Source organism: Lepidothrix coronata, unplaced genomic scaffold (assembly GCF_001604755.1).
Source record: "Lepidothrix coronata isolate B3197 unplaced genomic scaffold, Lepidothrix_coronata-1.0 Scaffold29, whole genome shotgun sequence".
Taxonomy (NCBI): domain Eukaryota; kingdom Metazoa; phylum Chordata; class Aves; order Passeriformes; family Pipridae; genus Lepidothrix; species Lepidothrix coronata.
Window position 1 is genome coordinate 4,262,207 of NW_016690209.1, and position 14,700 is coordinate 4,276,906.

General features: G+C 44.4%; 1 protein-coding gene across 8 annotated transcripts in view; it reads left to right on the forward strand.

Annotated features, from left to right (window-relative positions):
• LPP (LIM domain containing preferred translocation partner in lipoma) overlaps positions 1-14,700 on the forward strand; it is a 319,465-nt gene that overhangs the window by 86,196 nt on the left and 218,569 nt on the right. For 6 of the 8 annotated variants that reach the window (XM_017810600.1, XM_017810598.1, XM_017810605.1 and 3 more), the window contains one exon: positions 7,349-7,413. The exons of 1 other annotated variant lie outside the window; for it this stretch is intronic. The gene's annotated coding sequence lies outside the window, so the exon portion shown is untranslated. Of the gene's footprint in view, positions 1-6,334; positions 6,354-7,348; positions 7,414-14,700 lie in introns of those variants that run through there. One more of the 8 variants, XM_017810604.1, reaches the window with a different exon arrangement.

Here is a 14,700-nt window from a genome sequence, read left to right on the forward strand (position 1 = left end):
TGTGTTTAAGCGAGACTGGTTGGAGGTGAGCTGGTAGGCTGCATGCTGTAATAAGCCATTTACTAGGATAATGGCTGCAGGCTACAAATGCTGTTTCTACTTAGTCTGTCTATTCAATGCAAACATTAAAAAAGAAAAAAGAAAAAACCCTCTCCCTCAGTAAAGGCTATAATACTCTTAATCCTCAGTGTACTCCATGGATATTAACTCAGCCAATATTGTAACACCCCATGGAGGCAGGTGGCACGTACATGCAGCCCCTTTCATCCACCAGAGAAACTGAGGCAGTGGGAAGGACTTTAGGCTTCTGGTTTTAGACTGGGGCAAAATCCTGGGCAATAGTCTGGCTTGACGGTGACTAGGATGGAGCTGTCTGTTGGTCTTTGGTGGGAGCATGGGAATTATGACTTTCGGGGACTAATCCCATAAATTTAGGGTTTCATTGGAGAGATTTGCTGCCTACTGTTGCAGGCTGCACTGCCCTGCATATGGAGTCATAAGAGGGTGCATTGGCACAGCTGGCAGAGGTGGATTGTGGGGGGATGAATATGTGCAGGAGTATCTCCATAATTTACTGAATAGATATAGCCATTATGTATCTGACTGCAGGATATTACTGGGAATCCAGATGTTGAGAAAAGAAGCAAGAGAATCAAGATGATCAAATACCTGTTTAAAAAAAAACAGTGCCCAAGGAAAAGGAGCTTGATGGCTTTGTGTTTGTCTGCAGTGAAGTCATGGCAACAGAGCACTCATTTAGCAAAATTAACTGTTTCTCTATCTTACAAAAAAAATCAAATGAAAACGATGCAAGGGAACATCCTTTTATCTAAACCAAATGAGTCCATTTGTGCCAAAGCAAAGGAGTCATTCTTGGGAGTTTGCTCCAGAGAGCACGTACTTTATTAGAACAGAATGTAATAGTTGTCCCAAAGCCATAACTGTAAAAGCCTGGTGCCCTAGGCGAGCACTTTCAGTAACAGGAAAACCAAAGTTAGGTTCCTGTACCCGTATGGTGTTGAAATAGGAGCATAATTTTAAGCTTTTGGTTGTTTGGGATTTCAGCTCAGTTAAGCTCTGGATACAGCTTTCAGGAGGACTCTTATCTCTTTGAAGTTCCTTATGGGTAATGCTTAGTTTCAAAATTATTTGGGCATCTAGGGACAAAATGCTGATGCTGCGTTGGTTTGGGTGTACCCAAATACTTGTGAAAAACCAGTAGCCTTTAAGTACCTTTGACTTTCATTAGACCATAGTCTTCTTCATGCCAAAGACTCCTTTTTACTTCTTAAGTAGTATTTGAAGTAATTCTCACACAAACCCCGGAAATAACCCTTCTGTGCTACTTCTGTTTTGACGTTCGCTGCCCATCTCTGTGCGCAGACCACTCTGTGAAGCAGCAGGCAAGGTGAACCACACAGTGACTGTATTGGTAGGCATGAAAGTTCATTTTACATCACGGAGAATCTCATATTTGGAATTCAGAAATTGTTCATCTTAGTGATGAGCAGGGGCAAGCTCCAAGGAAAATATCACAAACTCAAATGTGTTTCTTGAGGCACCTGGGAAGTGGTGTTTCTCTTAAGCAGTGTTTTCCAAATAGATTTTGATTCATGACTATCCTGGATATGGTTTTAGGCAATGCCTTATGGTTTCCATGAAAGTGTCTGACAGGAGAGTTGCAGAGCTTTCATCTGTATGATGGAGTGCAACAGTTTGGGGGAGATTTTTAAGTGTGATTCGGCTTTGAGGTGTTTTCTGTCAAAAATGTTGGGAAAGCTTCAGACTAATTGGAAACCTGCCCATTCATTGAAATCACAGAATATTCTGAGCTGGAAGGGACCCCCACGAGGATCATTGAGTCCAGCTTTTAAGTCAGTGCTCACCAAGTGAACTTGTTTTCCATTGCTTCTCATACCTGGATGACACCCGTGCCTTTGTCCTGCAACTTAAACTTTGGTTTAATGAAAGTGGGAACTGAGTATAGATGGATGAGTTTTGGTCACTGAAGAAAAGACATAATCATTTTATCTGAAGATAGATAACCCAGATGTTGTTGTGCAGGTCTTCATGTAAAAAGCCAAAAATGTTTGAGGCATTTTTTGGAAAACATCTCTTTCAGAAGGGACCTTGTGAATAGTGGGGCTCTTCACACTGCTGACTCATGCTTGTCAGATGGGTTGCAGAGGCTTGCTGGGGGTCCATGATGTTTTCCAGCTCAGCTTCAGGCCGTTGTATTTGCAGTATTGGCTGGCTGTTTGTTTCCACTTGTTTCTTATCCCCAAGCCTGGACGTACCCTTGCTTTAGCTGTTAATGGTATGAGCCATGCCTGTGGGCTTGGATACAGCCCCCTGGAGGGAGGAGAGCAAGCAGATGAGGGTGGGAATGCAAAACTCAGGCAGTTGCACATCAGATGTTGTCAGAGGCTTTTGAGGAGTAACATCTCACATCTCAGGCTTTCTGCAGTGAGGGATGAGATCCCCAAAACAGAATATTCTCAAACTATGCGGCTCCAGCCCCATGGGTTGTCCCAACACCCATGGGGTGAATAAGCACAGCGGAAAAGCCTGAGCAACTGCTGCCAAACGACTGGGAAGATGCAGCCCACGGTGTCTGTTGTGTCTGAGATCTCCATAAAGTCTCTCGCATCTTTCCTCAAGTTTAGTTTTCCAGTGGAGGCTGTTGCAGTAATGAGAATGTCTCCCATCTGCTCCTCACATGGCTTGGCACATTTAGCCAGAATATATATATTTTTATTGTGGGGTTAGCCGGTGGTAACCATGACAATTAGACTTATCACGCAGCATTTTTTTTCCCTCCTTGAGTCAGTTTGAAATGCTGACAATTAAATAGATACAGTACACTTTAGAGATCCATCAGTCTCTTTGTTGTCTTGACAACCAGAGTATATTTAGAAATGTAACAAGTACATGGAGTTCAATTGCACTTTTGCTAAAACATAGTTTTGTAGCTTGAGAATTTAATCTGTTGTTTGTAGATCCAGGTGCTTATTTGAGCTGTGCCTGACTTTCTCTTGTGTCTCTCTGGGAAGCTCCTACATCGGCTGGTGAAAAGAAAGTCGTCGTCAGGCAGGGAGCAAACCTGCCCACTGCGTGTGGTAGGGGCTTGGGTGTGGGGCTGGCAGCCCCTTCTTACTTGGGTACTGGATGTGCTGTGTCCCTGGATGCTCCTCGTTCTTGTGGTTTGACTTGATTTGCAGTGCAAAAGGAACGTGTGTGATTGTTGTCCCAGATCTGCTGTCCCTGGAGATCCAGTGCAGCAAATGATGCTGGCGAGCCGTGAACAGCATGTCTGAGCATCCTCTCTCAGAGGAGCTGCTCTCACAGTTCAGTAGCACTTTGGGACAGGAGGACAGTACCATGGAGTGTGATGCTGGCAAACTGTGATGGCTTTGCTCCTGCACCTGAGCTACCTTTGAGCAACCTTTGGTTGCAACTGGGAGCATCTCGCAGCCACTGAAGCAATAGGAGACTTTTTCTCTTGCTCACTTCTGTTTTATTTTTGATTTGAATGGGGCGTGTCTTTTTGATTTTACCAAAAACTACTACATTTTTTTTTGTCCTGTCCTATTTGATTGCAAAATTGAGCTCATGCTCTCCCTACTGAACTGGAGCAGCAGCATGTGGGCTAGCTATCTGGAGCTATGGATTTCTAAGGCTGCATTCAAGGCTGGAGGAGCAGGAGGGAATTACGATGGACTGCACTCTGGGGGGCTCTAAATATCCCTATCTCCCACCAGCCCTGTGCACACAGTGAGGGTGGGTGGGTGGGTGTTGAGTGGCTGTGTTCCTTTCTGCCCTTTCCCTTGCTGAGCCAGTAGAGAGCTGTGGTCGGTGCAGGCACCTGTGTGAGTGTGACAGCCATACCTGTAAGTGTGGTGACATGCTAGCCCAGAATAGCAGCTTGGACATGTGGCTCTTCTACGCTGCAATCCTACAGCACAGTGCCTGTGAGATACAGGCTGGCACCACAGTGCCCTTGCTACATCCTTAGCACAGGACCTGGCAGTGCCTCTGCCTTGCCTTACTTGTGCTGGCTTACAAATCTGTGTCTGAAGAGAGAGGCACCCAAACGTGTGTATCAAAGTATTTCCCTGGCTTGAGTGATGAATGAATGAAATACCTCAAATGTTCCCCACCACCCCTCCATCTGCCTGACCCAGGTAGTGATGCTGGTCAGAGGTGCCCCTTCGGAAGGCTCGCAGGTCGAGGAGCTGCTCAAAGGGACTTCTTTGTGCTGGTGGCTCTTCGTAATCAGCACCTGAATCCCATGGTAGGGCCTGGGATGCTTGTGGATTTTCTGCAAAATGTTAAGCAAGACTCTTCCACCTTTCCCTGCTTCAAGCTTGGCTTAAAAATCAAGCCTGGAAACAAAAATTGGCCAAAAAAAAAGAAAAAAAACCTAAACAAACCAGGATTCTCCTTTATCAGCAAAGCTGTGGCAATGCAACAATCTGAACAGGAGCTTGGTTGCAGCTGATAGAGTGGCCTTTTGCCCAAGGGAACCAGTTCATTTGGTGAGATGGTTTAAAGAACACAACAGTAGGTCCATGGCACAGATGTAGTGATGTTTGGCAGCATTCAGTCCTGGGCAGAGGTCTGTAAAACTAGTCAGTAGCACTGCTCTGCTCCTGGAGAGCACAGTCAGTACAGGCTTGTCTCTGGGTGGTTTATTACAAGGAGATGAGGAAGGCTGAGGAAAGGAGTCAATCCTGAGATCAGCTATTACAGCAAGTGAGAGGCGGTGAAATGCAGCTGTATTTCCTTGGGTGTATGACATCTTGTCTGTGCTTCATACCCAAAATATAATTTAATAAGGCTCAAAAGGAGGACAGAATTACATGATTTCGCTTCCTTATTACCTGTGTTTCTTTTTCATTCATTATCTGTCAAGTAACGTTTGATTTCTCAGTGTGTGTGCAGAGCTCGGTTTCATTTTTCTGTTTTCTTTCCTCCCTCCGTTTTACCAATTTCCCAAAGAAAATCCCAAACTATAGTTGTATCTCTACTCAAGCTTTGTTTGTAGAATGCTATTATGTATTTTTCCAGTGTTTAATAGCTGCTGGGGTTTATTCTTAAAATATAACCACCAAAACCCAATGATCCTAATGAGTCTTCAAGAATGTTTTAAAGAAGTTATCCCAATCCATCTGACAAAGATAATGGTCTTCCATTAGAAGATACTTAGCTGGAGGTTGCATGAGCTGTAATGTTTATGGGTCTGTAGATCTGTAACCAGACAAAATCAGAATAACTCCTTGGATTTCAGTGGAGCTATGTCTGTTTATTACAGCTGAGGCTTAGGCAGTGCTTTAGACGCAATTGCAACCACTGTGAAGTTAAGTGGGGTTTTGATTTAGTTCCTGGAAGCAGTAATGTCAGTAAAGAAGTGAAGGGCTGGGACCCACATACCCTGAAGTCTGTAACTTCGGGTTGTTCTTCCTTTATTGTCAAGATCAGATTCCCTTGGTTGGGGCTACTAATTAAAATGCAGCTTCTCTTAAGCATCTCCCAAAGGCAAGCAAGCGAAAGTGGAAGTGCAGCCTATGCAGATTCTCTCTCTCTCTCTCTCTCTCTCTCTCTCTCTCTCTCTCTCTCTCTCTCTCCATATTTTGCAGAAAATGCTAGTGGTTAGGTTGTTCTCTCTGACTGCTTGTGGTTGGGCTGTTGACCTGGAGTTTGTGTTTTCCAGCTCCAAAAAATGCAAAGGCTCTATGCTAAGTTATGTGGCTGTGATGCAGAGAGAGATGGGTTCTCCTTTCCCCCTGCTTATTCCTGTCCTTGCAGCCATCAGGAGACATGGGCCACCGCTCATCACCCCCACTGTGTGTGGCATAAGTGATTCACCATGCGTTCATTTCTGGTCACATAAGGGCCATTAGTTTAAAGCAGGCTTGAGGCATAGGTTAGCGTTAGCTATTTGAAGTCTGAAGTCTGAAAGCAACATCAAACAGGGAGCAGAAAATGTATCATGCACAGAAAAATCTCTGGGATTTGTTTCTCCCTTTAAAAAATAATAATAATAAATTCCAAACTGTTTGCATATGCTGTCTCCTCTGTGGTCAGGACACCTGTCTGCCTCTTTGCTGATACTTGATATGGGCTTACAGTGCTCACAAAAATGTTAACACAAATTTTTTGTCATGGCAAATGTGAAAAGAATATCCAGTGTCTGTGTGGGCAGGTCCTCAGCAAATTTTTCTGTGCTTCTTATCCTTTGGTGTGGGTCTGAAGCAACTGCTGCTGTTCTGCTCCTCTTCCATCACTGCGGACCAGGAGTGCAAAGCTGCTGCCCTGCCAGACCCGGTTCTCCTGAGCAGAGACAGCTGATGGTGGGTCTAATGAGGTTTAGCCTGGTTTCCTTAAAAAAATCATGTTTATGAGTGGCTAGATATGTCTCTCCTTCCTCTCTTTAATGACTTAATCCTTGGCTAATCTCAGGAAAATAGAGGTGAGGATGCAGTTAGGAGGAGCTGGAGGTAACCTGGTATAACCAGGAACATGGTGGGCTGGGAGAGCTGGGGCAGGCAGAGGTGGACCTTTCATTAATCATCACTAGTATTTTTTGAACTTGCTCATTTCTTCTCCAAGACTGAGATGAAAGGAAATAGAAAACACCAAATAGGCTCAAATATCAATAAACTGGAAGTGTGAAAGACTGCTGGTTGAAAGCAGCTTGTGGTAACTTAGAAAACCTGTGGGTTTTTTTTTAATTAGGTGTCTTTGGAGGCACCCAAAAAGGAAACCAGAGCTGGAGATGGGGGTAGGGTTTGGGCTGTCCCACCCTGACTCTTTTTCCACAATGGCTGTGTGTTTAGTGCATCCCATCTTTGCTTTGGTGCTTCTTGATGATTGCATGGCAAAGCCAGTGCTGTGGGAATGACTCACCGTTGGCCTGAGCGGCAGTGGAGGCTTGGGAAGAAGAGGCCTTTTAAGCATGAGAGGCAGAAGGAAGTCTGGTCAGGCTTTGAAAGGGACTTTGTTACCTGCAGCCCTTACGTCAGTGCCTTTCACCAGCTCTACAGTGATTTAAAACAAGTAGCTTCTCTTCCAAGTAAACCTCAGCTACTTCAGCTCTTGCTCAGATGTAATCTGTGCTACCAAGGTGTGAAAAACCCTATATAGGTCAAAACAAGGACAGACTGACACATGAGTTGTTTCAGAGAGGGGAAAAAAAAGCTATGGTTTGCCCTGTACAGGAGGGCTGCTGGCCTTACATGCCCTTTTGGGGTTGTTTTCTTGGCGAGGTGTTACAGCCAGCTTGATTTACTTTCTGCTTTTATGATGAGCAAAACGTTTATTCTGACCTTTGTGTTTGCACCTGCAGAGGTCCCTTGGAAGAGCCTGTCCGTACGTCTGTCGGGGTGCCTGAAGGGGCTGCCTTGCTTCCAGGTGAGGAATGGATCAACTCGAAGGGCTTTTGCCAACTGCTGAGTTTAGGGAGAGCGGGAAGACCTTGGTACCACGTTTGGTTGTTCAGCAGCTGATGGGCATTTCTCCAAAGCCTGGGGTGGTGGGAGGCCAGCCTGCCCAGAAGGCTTGAGGTGATTTTACTCTTTCTGACTCCAGGTCTAGAAGCAGCAAATGTTCAGGCCCCTTTGGGAATGGGGGTGTTGTATGGGAACAATTGCTTGGTCCTGTGGGCCATATTGCTTTGACTCCTTTTTGAACAAAGCTTTCTTGCTTGTGGACCTGAACTCATTCCCCATCCATAGTGTGGCTCTCTGCAGGCTGGAGACACTCCCAGCTGGTGATGGAGAGCTGACTGTATTATTAGTTTTAATCAACCATGCTTCAGTGGATGAGTAGAAATTCATATGAGGAGCAAATTAATTTCAGGAATAGTGTCAGGGCAATGGGTGTGTCCTCAAGCCTCTCTCAGTTGTGCCATCCCAGGAGACAAAAGGGTACTAGAGGTGCTGCAAAGTCATGGCTCCTGTGGGAAGAAAGCAGCGTTCAGCCCTTCTGAGAAGCAGATAATGAATGAACTGCTACCCTGGTGGTTTTGACCAGTGAAGCTTCTTTATTTGCCATGATGTTACCTGACTTGAGGACCGTGAGATGTCTGTGTGATATGCCAAAATAAGGAGTAGTGCTTCTTCACCCTCTTGTGTCACTGAATGTAAAGACACTTTCGTTCTGCCCTTTTGCTATGCAATGCACATCCCTCCTTTCTTCCTTTACCCTCTTCTTGAGTTTAATTTTTGTGGGTTTTTTTTTTTTTTTGTTGTTGTGTAAATTATGGCTAGCTGGAGATGAGATTTCAGCATCCTATTTGCTGCAAACAGGGGTCATTAATAAATGTTGAAAGACAAAGACAGACCCGGGATTAATAAGCAGAGGACAGGAGATTAATAGCAAGAGAGTAGAATTTGGTTCAAGGCCTGATCTTCCCAGTTGCTGGGTTATGGAAGATTAATGGCAGCTCTTCTGTTAATCTCACTCTTTCTGTGGCAGCTTTCCTGGCTAAGTCTAATAAACTGTCCCAGTGGGTTGCTGTAAATATGAAATCTAGGAAGAAGCCCATCCTTTTATACTGTTAACTAAATAAGGCAGTATTAGTTTTGCTTTCTGTTCAGAGCTTGAGCAACAACATCAATACATTTGTGAGTGGTGAAGTTAGATCTTCAGGTACTTACTACTCCTCTCAAGACAAAAACATATAAAATGTATCTTGCCAAGCAAGCTGTCTCCAACAAATTGGTTTTTTACTCTGTGTCTTGTGCAAGAGATTAATTTCTCTTCTCCTGACTGGGTTTTCAGCTTTCTTTCTGTGAAAGATTGGGCTCTTGACCTGTTGCATCTGGCTTCTCATTAGGCTTGGTGTGAGGTTAGATCATTTTAAGAGAACACTAACTTTGCAAAGAACATTCCTGGTTAAATTTGCAGGGGAACTGTAGAACATGGGACTATGTCACAGAAAGTTTATTCTGATAGAAGAGTGCATGGAGTTCTGGGTGTCCTATAGAGGTTGTCAGCCTCCCTCTCCTACCTTTAGGCTGAAACTGCTGAGTCAAGCACCCCTGTAGTCCTTTGACCTCTGCCCTTGGGTATTTTCCATAGTCTTCACAAAGATGATCCCAAGCTCTTAGTGCATAGGGTTATAGTGAAATCTAGGTATGTGTTCCTGTAACAGTGAGCATGATGAAGCCAGGGCTAACATCAGAACTTCAGCAAATACCCATCAAAACTTCAGCAATAGCTGAATTTCTTTTCCAGGGAAGAAAGGGTGTACACTGCTTCAGTGGCCCTGTAACAAAGCTTTTCCCCTCTCATCTGCTCTTGCATGCAGTGCCCTTGGCTTTTCAGAAGTTAATTGATTTGTCTATATTATTATTCTCTATTTAATTTTATTTGTGTAAAGAAGAACACACGCTAATCTTTCTCCAGAGAAATGTTTCCCATTGCTCCTCTTTGAACCTTGGCCCTGGGTCTGCTGTTTCTTAATGAGTGTCTAACTAAACAGCTACAGTTCCCACATGCTCCAGCCTTGACACAGACATACTTGCACACCCACGTGCCTGCTCCCAGTTGAACTGAGCAGTCTGCCTGCTCCCTTGCCCTCTGGCTGCTTTAGGATTCATGTTAGCAAGGCGGCACCTCCCTGGGAAGCCCTACATGGGAGAGGGGGCTTTATACTTGCGAGTAGAGATAGATTTGGCATCAAATGAGCTGTCCTATGAATTGGAAGGGCTGTAACCTCTTTACCACGCTGTGCCCCCACCCCCAGGCTTGTTTAATGTGCTTCTCCAGGAGCCTGGATTCCTGTGGGCTGCGCTGCCCGCGGCGCAGACCCAAGCGAGTGCCGAGCGCCGAGCTGAACACCCAATGCTGAATTACTGTCTGGTATGCCACTGGCTGCCAGATCTTTGATAGCTTGTTTTTAATGAAGATTCCTCCTGTAATTCCTAGAATATCTTGCAGTGCAAAAAATGAACGGTGTGTGTATTTTGCTGTGGGCTGAATTTTTTCCTGCTCTTCACAGTTCCCTCCGTGAACAGAGAGGAAAGGGAGGGGGAAGCAGCTGACTGCTTTTTTTTCTGGTTGTTGTTGTTTTTCTGCTTGACTTCTGTGAAATATGTGGCGATCAATCGCTCACAACTAACAAAATGTTTTTGTTTCTCTTTGCAAAAGCATATGGGAACTGCAGGAAAAGCATATGGGCCTTTTTAGGAAAACATATTGGTGAATGGACAAATTATAGTGGTGCCAATATGTTTTGGATGTCTGACTAGACCACTACTACTACCACACTTGCTGGCATGCAAACACATCCACAAGATTTCCAGCATGTGAGGGGTGTGTAGTTGCTCCTGGGGAAAGGCAGGCTGTGCTGGATCAAACTCCTGTTAGAACAGTGCTGTGATCCATCGTCGGTGTGCGTGACTGCCTCACCATGTCCCGGGCTAGGCTCATGTTTATGGCAGCATATCCATTCTCTCTGAGCCCAGAGCTCCACTTGCAGCTGGCTGCAAGCAATGATAATGGTAACCATTTTTCTTTCTGAAGCCCTGGACTGTAGTCCTCTTGAAGCCTGAGCATCTTGCAAACAGGCTGGGCAGCCTCTGGTTTTCCTCTGCTGCTCTATCGAGGCCTTTATGTGTTGGCTTGGGCTATTATTTTTAATTTTTCTATCAAGGGGTTTACTTTTGAGGAAATGCAGAACATTTGCATTATTGCTTCTGGTCCCAGTCCTGATTGCCCTGATACTGGTGACCCTTGGAAAGGTGTCCACGAGCAATAGGGGGATTAAGTGCTCTTGGTTGGTGGGTTGGTTCTGGTGGCTCACAGCATCCCTACAGTGTGAGCTGCCCTGCTGTGGACCCCTGTACAGGGAGAAGTCCTTGACAGCTCCAACTGGGCAGTCCTTCCTGCTCACCCTGGCAGCGAGGGAGTGCTGCCTGCTCTGCCTCTGCCTGTGATGGGCATGGCTGTACTGGGCTGCAGGGGTTGGTAGCAGTTCTCTGCCCACACTGGGTTTCAGCAGGTCTCAGGGGACTGGCTGAGGTCTCCTTGCACAGATGTGCACAGGGGTAGACACCTCCTGTCTGTAAGAGCTCACAGTCTAAGTGGATGAAACTGAGCTGCTGAGAAGGATGTGAAGGTCTGTGAGTGCTGGGGAAGATGGGCAATAACTGAACTCAGGTGTGGTTTCGTGAGCAGGTTCAACTGGTCTGAGTTTGTACCATCATTAGAAGAGGTGGTCCTGCTGTTCCTGTGCCCTAACCCTCATTTCTGCTCATAGAGTCATTTTTATCCTTTGTAAGATAAAAGTGAGTGGTGAGACAGAGGAGGAAGCAAAACATGTGGCTAAAGACTGAGGGGATAAGCAAGATGCACATTTGGTCAGTCATTTCGACACAGTGTTGTTTATCTCAGTTATGAACCTGCACTCAAATATTCTGAGTGGTAATTCAGCACCTTTTAGTGTTCTTCCTCTTATGCCAACTTCAGGATGATTTGCTAGTGAGTAATTTTACATTATTTAATGTAGCCACTTTCCATATAGCTCTTTTGTTCTGTGAGACAATTCCCTATTTTATTATGCAAACGGTACATTAAGATCCTTGTGGGCTTAAGTTCCCAGCAGTGCTTGAGATGATGGCAGAGAAAGAGGTTATTTCAGAAATCATGATTCTCTCCTCTAGAAGCTTTCTTGGAGTTCTGCTTTAACTGCTTTTGGTATTATACATGCTTAAAAAAAAAAAAAAAGTTAAAAAAATCTAGTACTTCCTAAATGTTATAGAGCTCAAAAATACACTATATGCCTTGTCACAATATTTAATACAGAGTGCTATTTACAGTAATGAATCAAAATGTCAGTTTTTAAAATATGAACTGTCAGAGTGTTCCTACTTTGCAGAAAACTTTGATATGACAGTTTGTTAATCATATGACTATTACATCAAATGTGTCTAAGAGTACTTTTACTAAACGAAGTCTTTTTTTATTCTTTTCCCTGTTAATTCTGGTAGGGTTGTTTGATTGAATACACTGTGATTAGTGGTCAGAAGAATCCAGAACTGAATGCTTTTGTGTATTGACAGAGGGGATGTACGACTGCCTGTGTTCTTGCTGGTCGTGGTCACCTAGTCTTAGGTACAACCTGGTTTGGATCACTTTCTCTTGTGTGATCATCCCAAATCTGCTGTGTGCAGGGCTCAGGCTCAGAAACGAGCCCTGACAGAACAGTGCTAATGCCTTCAGGGGTAACTCTGCATTTGGGGCATCTGGGCTAGAACTGTCTATTCAGTAATAAAAAGCTGGCTTGTACAGTAGCACTACTAATCCCTATAGCTTTAGCATGAAGGCACAAGTAAAATAAAGAAAAAATCAATTTAAAAATAAAAACAAAAATAAAAATAAAGGCTGCCCACACCTCCTTGATGAGCTGAAGGGCTGGTTGTGCAGGGCAGGGTTGGTGTTGTTTCTGGAGGAGGAGGCAGGGGGCTGGGAATGCCAAGGTCCTCTCCCTAGTGATTACTCTGGACGAAGGTCAAGAAGTGTGTTTGTGCCCTAAACTCCCTTCCATTAATTTAGACCAGGATGTTTCCCTTTTTTTGTTCTTTTGTTTGCTTATCTGCAAAATGGGAGTAATTAATTGGTATTAGTTAACTCACAAAAAAACCTTAAAGCCGATTAGTCAAACAGCTGCACTTCCTGGTGAAGACAAGGGAGAGCTTATGTAGATAACTGTGCTTTAGAAAATAGCCTCTGGAAGGAGGAGAGGGTTCAGCGTGCTAATGTGAGGACTGGAGGCCACAGAGGAGTCCCAGGTCTAGCAGAGTAATGTTCCTCCACCCAGAACGTGTTTGTGCCACGTTGCCTAAGGCTTCAGATGTATTCCTATTGCTTGTTAAAACTCTCAGCTACCATTGCATAGGTCTTACAAGTGCAATATTTCTGATTTGGAGTTGGCCCAGCACAGCTATGGGAATAGGAGGAGTCTAAGAAGGCAAAAGCTGTGTGTCAGCAACCCAGAAAAGAGGAGCATAGGCAATGCAAGACAGTAAATCTTAGAATCATAAAATCATAGAAAGGTTTGTGTTGGAAGGGAGCTTTTAAAGACTATTTCGTTTAAATGCACCTGCCCTGGGCAGGAACACCTTCCACTAGATCAGGTTGCTCCAAGCCCCATCCAACCTGGTTTTGAACACTTCCAGGAATGGGGCATCCACAGCTTCTCTGGGCAGCTTATTCCAGTGTCTTATGATAAAAAATTTCCTCCTTAGGCCAAATCAGATGGTCTTGATTGTGGGTATTTCTTGGGGCCTGATTAACTTGGCATTTCAGCGGGGTATGTCTATTAAATAACAACCTTGACACTTTCACTGATGTTACTGAAGAGGTGATAAAAACTTGTTTTCAGGGGTGTAGTCACATATTTAAGTGCACTTTTGAGTAGCACATTAGCCAGCTCTTGCATGTGAAAGGCACAGGTAAAGGCACTGAACATATCTGAAGTCTGATATGCAGAGGCCCACTGGGTCTCACCAGTGGAAGAAGACTTGGGAAGGTGAAGGCAGTACTGTAGCATCCATCCCAGTAATATCCTGCTGATAGAGGAGGTGAGAAAAAATAGAAGGGAGAGGAATGGAGGAAGGAGGCAGCTGGTGTGTGAGGCGAAGAGCAGGAGAAGTTTTGCTAATGGTGGTGCCTGTTGTGGACCACCAGGAAGCCTGGGAGAATCTGTCCCGTGAAGCCAGTCCCAAAAAGGCTCTTTCACAAACACAGCAGTGGCAGAGGAGTTGCCAGCAGTGAGGGCCACCAGCAAGACATATGTGAGGGCATCACTTTTCAAACCACGTCTTTGTCACCTCCAACGAGTGAGTGCTGCCGTGTTGCCTCATCCCACAGAGGAACACTGGTTATTATTCAATTTTCATTTTAGACAAACCACACTGTTAGTGAGATGATTTTTCTTTTATTATCGTTAATTCAATGGATAGAAAAGGAGCTCTAACAGATGTATGATTAGCAGGGCATGAAATTAAAAATGTTTGCATACAAGGAAAAAGGTTGTTTACTACCAAATTCCTCATTTGGAAATTAGCGATACTAAGATTGGCCATGCAATTCTGCAGCAGGCCTGCAGCCCCCTTCCTTCCCTCCCCCAGCAGCATTGGCCGAAAAGTAATAATATCTTTAGTGTTACCTTTATTAAAAAAAAGTAGTAACACAACTGAAAAGGAAGTACCTGCTTTTGGATGCAGATTATCCAAAGAGATTATTCTCCCACTCTGGTACTGACAGTGTCAATTCAAAGAAATATTTTGACTGATGTTTAAGCTCATTGATTAGGACAAATTTAATATTTTGTATCAAAATTCATTTGGATGGAAAATAAGGTTCTGATTGAATAATTCTGAGTGTGAGTGTGTCCTCTTACCCCTTACCCACCCCTCCCGCTGCAGGTAATGAAAATTTTAGTTTGAGAAAATTATCTTTTTTTCTTAGGAGCTCTACCTGTGATGCACAATTCTCAGGTACAGCTGCTCTTTCCAGATTTCCTTTAAATATCACAGAAAGATAAATTATGCTAAGTTGGAAGGGAGCCATCAGGATCATCGAGTGCAACTCCTGACCTTGTGCAGGACACCTCAAGAGTCACACCGTGTGCCTGGGAATATCTGGTGATGAATTTTGAGAGAGCTACATTAAGAAATGTGCATCAGAAAC